This window comes from Prionailurus viverrinus, chromosome F2 (genome assembly GCF_022837055.1).
Source record: "Prionailurus viverrinus isolate Anna chromosome F2, UM_Priviv_1.0, whole genome shotgun sequence".
Lineage (NCBI taxonomy): Eukaryota > Metazoa > Chordata > Mammalia > Carnivora > Felidae > Prionailurus > Prionailurus viverrinus.
The window spans coordinates 11258867-11268045 of record NC_062578.1 but is presented as its reverse complement, the minus strand read 5'-3'; positions in this window follow the sequence as shown (position 1 = coordinate 11268045).

The window sequence follows — 9179 nt, the reverse complement described above, 5'->3', positions numbered from 1 at the left end:
TTAATGGAAATTGACAGAAAGTTAGAGTTGTGTTTATTTGTTTGTTTTGTTGTTGTTGTATATTTAAGTCATATTATTTTGTGCAAAGACCTTAAATTTTATAAGAATAATGGTAACAGTGCATTCCTTACTTGTCATGCATGCAGAAGAGAATGTACTCGTTATACTGTTAGGCATTAGCAGACAACCCTTGGGCATTTTTCCTGAGGCTCTAGGTTAGTAGTTGGGTTAGGAGAAAAGATCATTTCATCAGCTCATGGAGGGTCTATGTTCTGGGAAGAATGGGAGAGAAAGTAATCCTGAGAAGATAAGTTTTTTGTTGTTGTTGTTAATATTTATTTATTTATTCTGAAAGGGAGAGAGAGAGAGAATCCCAAGCAGGCTCTGTGCTGTCAGTGCAGAGCCCAATGCAAGCCTGTCTCTCATGAACCATGGGATCATGACCTGAGCCAAAACCAAGAGTTGGACACATCTGAGTCACTGAGGCGCCCCAAGATAGGTTCCTTTGGGAGGGAAGGTTCTGAGATAATACTTGAGCCAATATGATTTGCCACTAATTTTACATGGAGTTTTCGAATCCTCCCTTAAGTCAACCGGGAAGGTAAACTGATCACACCTTAATCTACTCTACAGTGTTCTTGAGGCCAGGTCCATTTTCCATAGAATTGCGTTCCAGATTTCTTTCCTTTTTTTTTTTTTTTTCCCTGAATGGAAAATAATCACATGACATACTAGTCATCTAACCAAATTAAGCTTTAAGTGGACAGAAGGATAAAAAGCATAACTGCCAAAAACCTCATATGATTACAGACTATCAAGATGGATGGTAGTGTTCTGGAGGCGAAATAAGGTGCTTTGGGGATCACTGGGTTGGTGTCAGACGTACCCACCCTTCCAGAATGAGAATCCCACTGTACTCAGCTATAATAATGGGAAGGAAAGTATGGGGAGGCTGTGACCCCCAAATTCTCTTTGAGTACATATGCATACAGTAATCGCATAGAGTAAATGACGCCGGAGCAAGCAGAGATGTGAAGTTGCTGTTTATGTTAAGTCCCTTGTGCATGCATATGTGTGTTTATCGTCATGGTATAAAACTGCCTGATGAATCAGCTGTGTCTTCAATCAACGTGGCAGCGAAAACAACATAAATAGCCTATGATGCTTTTCTGGCAAAGCATTTTTTTTTAATTCTAATTTTTCTGAAGGAGATGCAATTCTTCGGTCAGCGATACTCACTTTTTCATGAGTCTCTTTTACACAGGGCCTTAGGGCAACAGTTGGGAAGGGCATTGAATGTCTCCAATAACGTACCTCGTCTCTGTAAAGTGCCTGAAGTAAAGCACAACATTTAAGTTCTGGGCTGCTCTTCAGTTGAAATGTAATGATCTGGACTTACAGTATGTTAAAAACTTTTGTCGTTGAATAAATTCCACAGTAGGCAAGGTATATCGTACGTCACAGGACATTAAAATGATCATTCAACCAAAAGAAAATAATAAACTGGTTAGACCATAAATCTCAGGCACCCTCAGTGACTATTAAAAATCTGCCAAAATTCACTGTCTAATGATGTGATTCCAATCAACCCAATTTATCAACCTTATGGGCTGATTAAAACTATATTACTCCATTAAGATTAACTCCTCACTTCTGGGAAATAGAATTTCGTGAAGTAAATCACCAGACTGAGAGCCTGCGATCTGGTCACTAGAGATTGTTCATAGGAGTGGTTCTTAAAGCTTTCACCTGATTCAAGAACATGAGTGTAAGTCTTTATGTTTGCACGTTCAGAGTATCCTGTTTTATATCTTCTATAGTTTAAAAAGTGTGCATTTCTCCTGAAGCAGGTTCCTTCTAGACTTTCCATTTTCAGAAAAGATACAATTCAGTGCAGAAACACCACACCAAACCCCTCTCCCTGTGTCTGTAATCTTTGAGCTCCCTCAGGTATATAATCAGGAGGTGTCTACTTACGTGGGCGGGGGGAGGTCCATTAATCACAGAAAAGCATTCTTTATGTAGAAAAAGGGGCTCACTCCACACTTTTCCACATAAAGACGTGACATTCAAGTAGAAATGGATGGAATTTGTTTTTATGAATAGGGTCCTTGCTGACTAATTCTTTTCTGGGGAGGGTAATGGGCAAATGCTATCCAGATGCATTCCTCTGGAACGATTCCCAGTTTGGGAGAGTGAAAACTACTGTACTTGCAGGAAAATACCAGGCAGTCAGAGAAACATGGTATCTCCACAAATAGGGCAGTACTGTTCCCTTCCCCTTGTCTGGTGCCACAGGGGTTCTTCCGTGGTGCCCTGAGGATGAGATTCGCCCAACCACCTCTAATCCTTCCTGAACTCATTTTCTAGCAGCAGTGGGATGAGATCAAAATGACCCAAATTTACTCAAAACCCGAACCAGAAAGGAACGTTCCAACATCTACTTGTGTGTTTTCCTAATTCAACTTGTAGGCAAAGGAAGACAAATGACCCCCCCCCCCCAGAAACTTTCTTCTCACTTCTCACAAATGCTCCCCCAAATCTATCCCTCCACCTCTTGGTTTTCTTTTCTCTCTGGGTCTCATTCCTTTGCTTACCTGTTGAATTGGAGGCATCCGTATCTCTATTCACACCTCTCATCTCACTGTACAGCTTCTCCTAGGCCATCTTTTTCATACCTAGAATCCCCACTGAACCATTCGTTTTTATGACCGTCTTATTGCCAAGGAATACATTATATATAGCCTTGCTTTATTTATGCGTATATTATTTATATATGAACTTAAATATTTGAACAATGTATATAGTTTGTTCTTTGTTCTTGCATGAATTTAATTATAGAGAGGCTGTGGAAGTTTTAATAGCAATTTCTGCAGTCCTTCCTCACGGCACACTGTAACATTGTTTATCACCCTCATTTAGTGGGGTGAAAATGAAGTATTTCTGGCCTAGGGTGGAATCAAGTGTCCTGGGCTAGGATTCCTGCTTATTCGCTGCTTGTTGTTTGTGTGGCTGTAGTCACGGTATTTGGCCATTCTGCCTCAGTTTCTGCTTCTGAGAAAGAAGCCAACACTTCACACCATGCATGGAAAAGCCCCACGCTGTTCCTGGGAGACACGACATGGAGACTGATTTCTGACACTTCTCCCAGTGTATCAGTCAGCACCGGTGTCCATCACAAATGCCACAGGCTAGTGGCTTACACAACAGAAATTTAGTTTCTCACAGTTCTGGAGACTGGAAGTCCAAGATCAAGGTGAGAAGAGAGAATTTCCGGGGAGGCTTCTCTTCTGGCTTGGAGATGGCCACTTTCTTGCTGTGTGCTCACTTGGCCTTTACTCTGTGTATGAGCAGAGAGGAAGAGAGCTCCTAGTGTTTCTTCCTCTTCTTATAAAGACACCGGTCCTATCACATTAGGGCCCCATCTTTTTGAGTTCATTTAATCTTAATTACATCCTTAAAGATCCTATTTCTAAAACAATCACATTCTGAGGTACTGGGGTTAGGACTTGAATGAGGGTGGGGACATTTACATATTCAGCTTATAACACCTCGTAAAATTATTAGACTTTAAAGGCAAACATTGAAATAGCAGAGTACATATCATAGTACAGTTGGTAAAAAGTATACGAATTAGCATATTTGGATGGTTCCTCAAGTGACATCTCTAGCTTCATACTCTCGCCAGAGCTCCAGGTCTAGACATTAAATTGGATATCTTATCACTAATGTTGCTTGCACACTTCAGCTTTCTTCTTCTGTCCGTTTCTTCCATCCCATCTGCCTTGTCTCCACTATCTAGTTTCTTCTGAACTTGCTGGCTGATCTTCTCGCCTATGGAAATCCTGCAGAAATCCTAGTCTCTTAGTGCCTATGCCTGATAAAGCATCAAGCATCGCCAATGTTACCTCCAAAATGCCTGTTACACTCTGCACCTCTCCACCTGTAAGAGTCGTTAACGTTAAGTTAGTATCATTGACTTCATGCTAAAAAAATCAATTTTTTGTAAAAATCATACACTTTTACTGAAAAAAGTTAAAATAATTCTAAAAAGGGCAAGAAATATTTAAAAACAACTACTCAAATATTATCCATATTTTTAGCATTTGGGGTATAATATTTCCAAACATAACTTCCTGTATGCATATTACATATACTTCATAATTATTTGGTACTTTATATTTCATAACATATTATTAAAATATAGAGTACTTTCTAATTAGATGTATATTAAGAATGGAATACAGATTATATATTGTATAACAAATGGAATGGATATAATACTTTCTATTATATGGAAAGTACATATATAGAGTGGATGGCATATATGGAATTATAAGAGAGTATATAACATAAAGATACATCATAGTGTAGTGTCCTTTGGTATGATAAAATCCAACATATAAGGTATTCTATAATAATATAAAGGTACTCTATAGCTGCTTTATAATTTAGTATTAGGTAACCAGGACAGTCATCATTGATATCTCTGTCTCCCATGTGTCTCTCATTAATCCAGAATCCATTTCGTGGACGCTATTAGCAGATCTCAGGAATACCTCCCCTAGACTTGAGGATAAAGTCCATGCTTCTTAGCATCGTTCCTTAATCAATGACGGAAGAATAAATGGATAGATGGATAAATGCAGCCATTTACAATCTTCCTTGTTGATCTTTCCAGATCAGTGTCTTTTTGCTTCTCTTTGCATTCTGCGTTGCAACAACATTAGGCTACTGGTTATTTAGTAAACCCTTAAACAGCTTCAGTTAACATATCTGTGTCTTTTTTTACATGTTTTCCCCTAACTAGAATGTTCCTTTCCATTGTATCCAACTAGCAAATTCAGATATGCTCAATATTCTGCCTAGATCTTTTCTCCCCATGTGTCCAATATAACACAATCATGGCCGTTAACTTCTCCAAATTCATTTCTCCTACATTCAGGGGTATTTTCTGTTAACAAAATTATCTTGCACATGATTACTTTTATACTTTATCTCTCTTCCTTCTCTTTTTCTATTCTGTAGCCTCTCTTTATTCCCTGAAGCTAAGAGAGTGTGTAGGTTAGCAAAGACAGTCAAATGTTTGCCAAATCATCACTAAACTGATTTCTAAATAATTGGAGAGGATTTTAAAAGTCATTCTTCAAGCATTCTAAATATCTATCATTGGGATGAAACTTTTATGAGATTTCTATAACATAGATGATTAATAAATACTAAAAGATTATGCATTCTCTCAGTGTTGTTAAATACAATGAATATTCATAAATTCTAAATAGGCATTTGTTCTGTGGGTGAGAACTATCCTCAAGATGAATGCAATATTGTACACCTCCATTCTGACAATGATAACTTTCTAACAATACGGAGCATTTCTTAGACCTAGAATTTCACAGAAGCGTTGGAATTTTATAATGTACAAACCTTTTCCCTGAAGCTCGGTGGTGTTTCAAATATCATGCCTACAACCTCATTCATCTAGCTACTATCCTTGTTAAAATATAAAAACTTCTGTGATGTTCACTGTAACAATTTAAGTTATTGTAAGCCCTAATGAAAAGTGTTGATTTTTAAGAGAGGATAGAAAACATTAAGCCACCTCATCACCATTTTGGCTTATGAGTGATAAAAAGTCTGATATAAATAGTAAAATTAACCTGTGACTATTCCCTAAATCTTATTTATTCTTATTCTTAGAATTCATAATAGGATCTTATTGAGATAAGTGGGTAACATGAAGTCTCGTGAGGGCTTTTTGTTGCTCCAGATTATCTGACACTAGAACAAAACAGAATGTTCATTACTTGGGGGCAATAATGTGAAAGGTGGGAAGAAAACCCTTTGTTTATATTCAGTTAGATCAATGCAGGCTTTTCTTTATGTTCAGGAGGATACTTACTTCATCCAGTGTTTATACCAAAGCCTTAACAAATCACAATATATTGAAAAGAGAAAAAAAATCCAAAATGGACTATATACCTTCTCTCCACAGGAAGAGGATAGAGTTTTTTGAGAGATGGAAAAGCCACTTGATATAAAACCAACCCCCTAAGAAGGACTTAGTAATTAAATCAGTAGGAAACAAGAGGAATAATCCACAGCATTTTCCAGGAGTCAAATACGAGTCAAGTTTGCTTTGAGATTTGTCTATTTAAATAAAGTTATAAAGCCAAGATGAATAAAAACACATGAACAAAGTGTTAAAACAAAGCATAGTTTTGTGATATGGAATTAATTGAAATCAAAGTAACAAGGATATTTAGATAGCTAAGTATAAATATATATCTAAAGAAAAATAATCTATTTAAGTAACCAGACACTAATGAATGATTTAAATATGATAAAACAGTTTGGGACTATTTTTGTGACTGGTAAGCCAACATATGACTAATATTGCTATATTATCAGAAACAAATACATGTAAATACAAGAACAGTAATACATACTTCAAAACAGTACTTTTCCCTAAAATAGTGAGAACTGACATCCCAATTCTATACCTCGGTTTTCGAACTCCTGTATTCTAACTGTGGGAAGAATAGAAACAAAAAGTGATCACCAAGTCAATGCACCCAGGCAAAATCCCCCTGAGATATTAATGTTGATAGAAGAAGAGAAGGGGACACAGGGTACAGCACCAGAGGGTCTGAACCACTTCTGAAGCAAATTATTTGTGACTTCAGAACTCCTTGATTCCGACATGTTATTTATCCTTTCCACTTGGTGTTGGATTGCCATTATACACCTTATCATGCGATGTGCCCAGGTCTTTTTATTTCATAGTGTGAAGTTCACTTGTGCCACAGTCATGGGTTCAGTCTCCTGTAGGTCTTAGTAGCAAGCGAGGAGATATTTCTCCAAACAAGAAACGCAAGTTACCTGCAGAAGAACACATGTCTTAATTCCAAACTGTTTGTGCTGTGATTCCTATTAGAGCTCGCTAAAGGCTCCATACAGCATTCCAGTTGTCATTCACACTTCAAGTATTTGAGGGCCAGAAGTCCCGAGTGGGGGAGCAATTTGTACTGTGGCCTGGACTTGCTACAGAAACGGGTCTGTCTCTGGATCCCACACAAAATTAGCAGCCTTAAAATGCTATTTCATAAATAAGTCAGAGCAGCATGCTTGAAGCTGGTGTATTTCCTTTAAAATCTGAAAATCTCTCTTTTTAGTGGTAGCTATTGTAAGATCCAACAGTCTTTTCCTATGGAAAAAGTATCCTAATGTGCTTTAGTCTAATGCTTCTAATGGTAGGACCCCTCAATTTTCATAGTAGACTTCCCACTCTCTGGCACAGTCATGTTTGACAAAGGTGTCTGTGATACTTAATGTTTGCTACTTTCTGATTATCACCAATTCGGTATGGTGCTCACTGTGTGGTAGACCAGCGATGTTTCGCGGGATGCTAAGAAAGTGAACATCTCTATCATATAAATCATAGATTTGGCATAACATCAAGGCAAGGTAGAGAAAGTATATTGTTGTCTTTGCCAGGTAAAAGCCAATGGTTTGGGTAGTCTACAGAAAGACACTAAATACATAACAGAAAACACACACACTCTACTCATAAAATGAAGAAACGTCCTGATAGGGTGATTCTACCTCTTATTGTCTTACCCTTTATTTTGGGCCAGGCCAGAATGGGTAAAGTGTGCTGGACCAGAGAAGGTTGTAGAAATTTCTTGACCATCGCTATGAGAAAAACATGAAATTTAATGTGATTTCTGTCTGAGAGAGAGCATGCAGGGTCAAAGCCAGACGAATATGTGCAAACATGTTCTTAACACAAAGAAGAACTGAGGAGCCTCTAGGTGAAACAGAAGATAAAACAAAAAAATAGCAAGTCAATAGGGCTGTCATAAAAGGAATATGAAAATGTATAGTGAGGTTTTTATATTCTCTTTAGAGCTTTAATATACTTATTTATAAGGTCTTGGACAAAAAGCATATACTTCTGTACACATAGTTCATTAAAACATGTATTCTTAAGGTGCCAGAATGGCTCAGTGACCCAATTTCAGCTAAGGTCATGATCTCACGGTTTGTGAGTTTGAGCCCCGTGTCGGGCTCGTTGTCAGCACAGATCGTCTGTCCCCCTCTCTTTCTGCCCCCCACTCTTGTGTGCCATATCTTTTTCTCAAAACTAAATAAACATTACAAAATGTATTCTTAAACATTTAATATTTTAGAGGCAAGTTCAAAATGGAATTTTGAAAAATAATATTTACCATCTTTTTCTCCACCTTTTGACATCTAAAAGACTAAGTTGAAAGATAGACAGTGTTGATTACAGAATTTTCCTTTGAATACACGTCGTGCATATTACTTAAATTCTTGGATTTAAGTAGTGGATTCAAGTAGCCTGTAGTGATTGTACCAAGAGTGTGCGTGTGTGCGTGTATGTGTGTGTATTTGCGTGTGTTGGAGTATATCTATTTATGAGACATACACACTTACATACACATACACGTATGTGTCTATATACTCAAATGCATACTCTTTGTGTTATAAATTGATACCTAGTTTTCTCCCAAAATGCAATATGTACAAAATGGCTGAGATCACTTACCCATCTCCTAGCCTTCAAACACAAGTAGACAGTCATGAAACTATTACTATAAAAAGAGTGAAATTAATTGTAGAGGTGATGAATTGTAGAGGTGTAGAGAATATCCTTTTACTCAGTTTTCCTTTGGCTGCTGGAATGTAAACTCATGTATAACAAAATGTATAATTATACACTTCTCCAATGAAAGTATAATTATTAATTCTTTCCACATTAATGTCAATATTAAACCCATTCAGTGAACTGATCAAATGGCTTTCAAAAAAGGGAAGCTGGATATGTGGAGAGTCTGAACAATGACTAATACCAAGCACAGTGGGAAGGAAAGGAGCCCACAGATCTGTGGTAGACCGAAAAAATTATTCTTCTCCTGCTACTGGCTATGCTCCAAAATATTCAGCTCATTTTTCTTCATCCACCTTTCTTCTGTCATCCTGTAAGGAAAGGCTTCTGAAAGACATAATTGACTGTGTCTACCTCTGTTTCCTTCACTGTCTGTTTTTTGGGAGTCCTGTTATGATGCCTTCGTGCTTGGGACACCGACATCTTAAGTTTCCTAAATTTAGGGATTGGCTATATATTCTCAGAAAAGGCGTTGGTTGTCCAATAG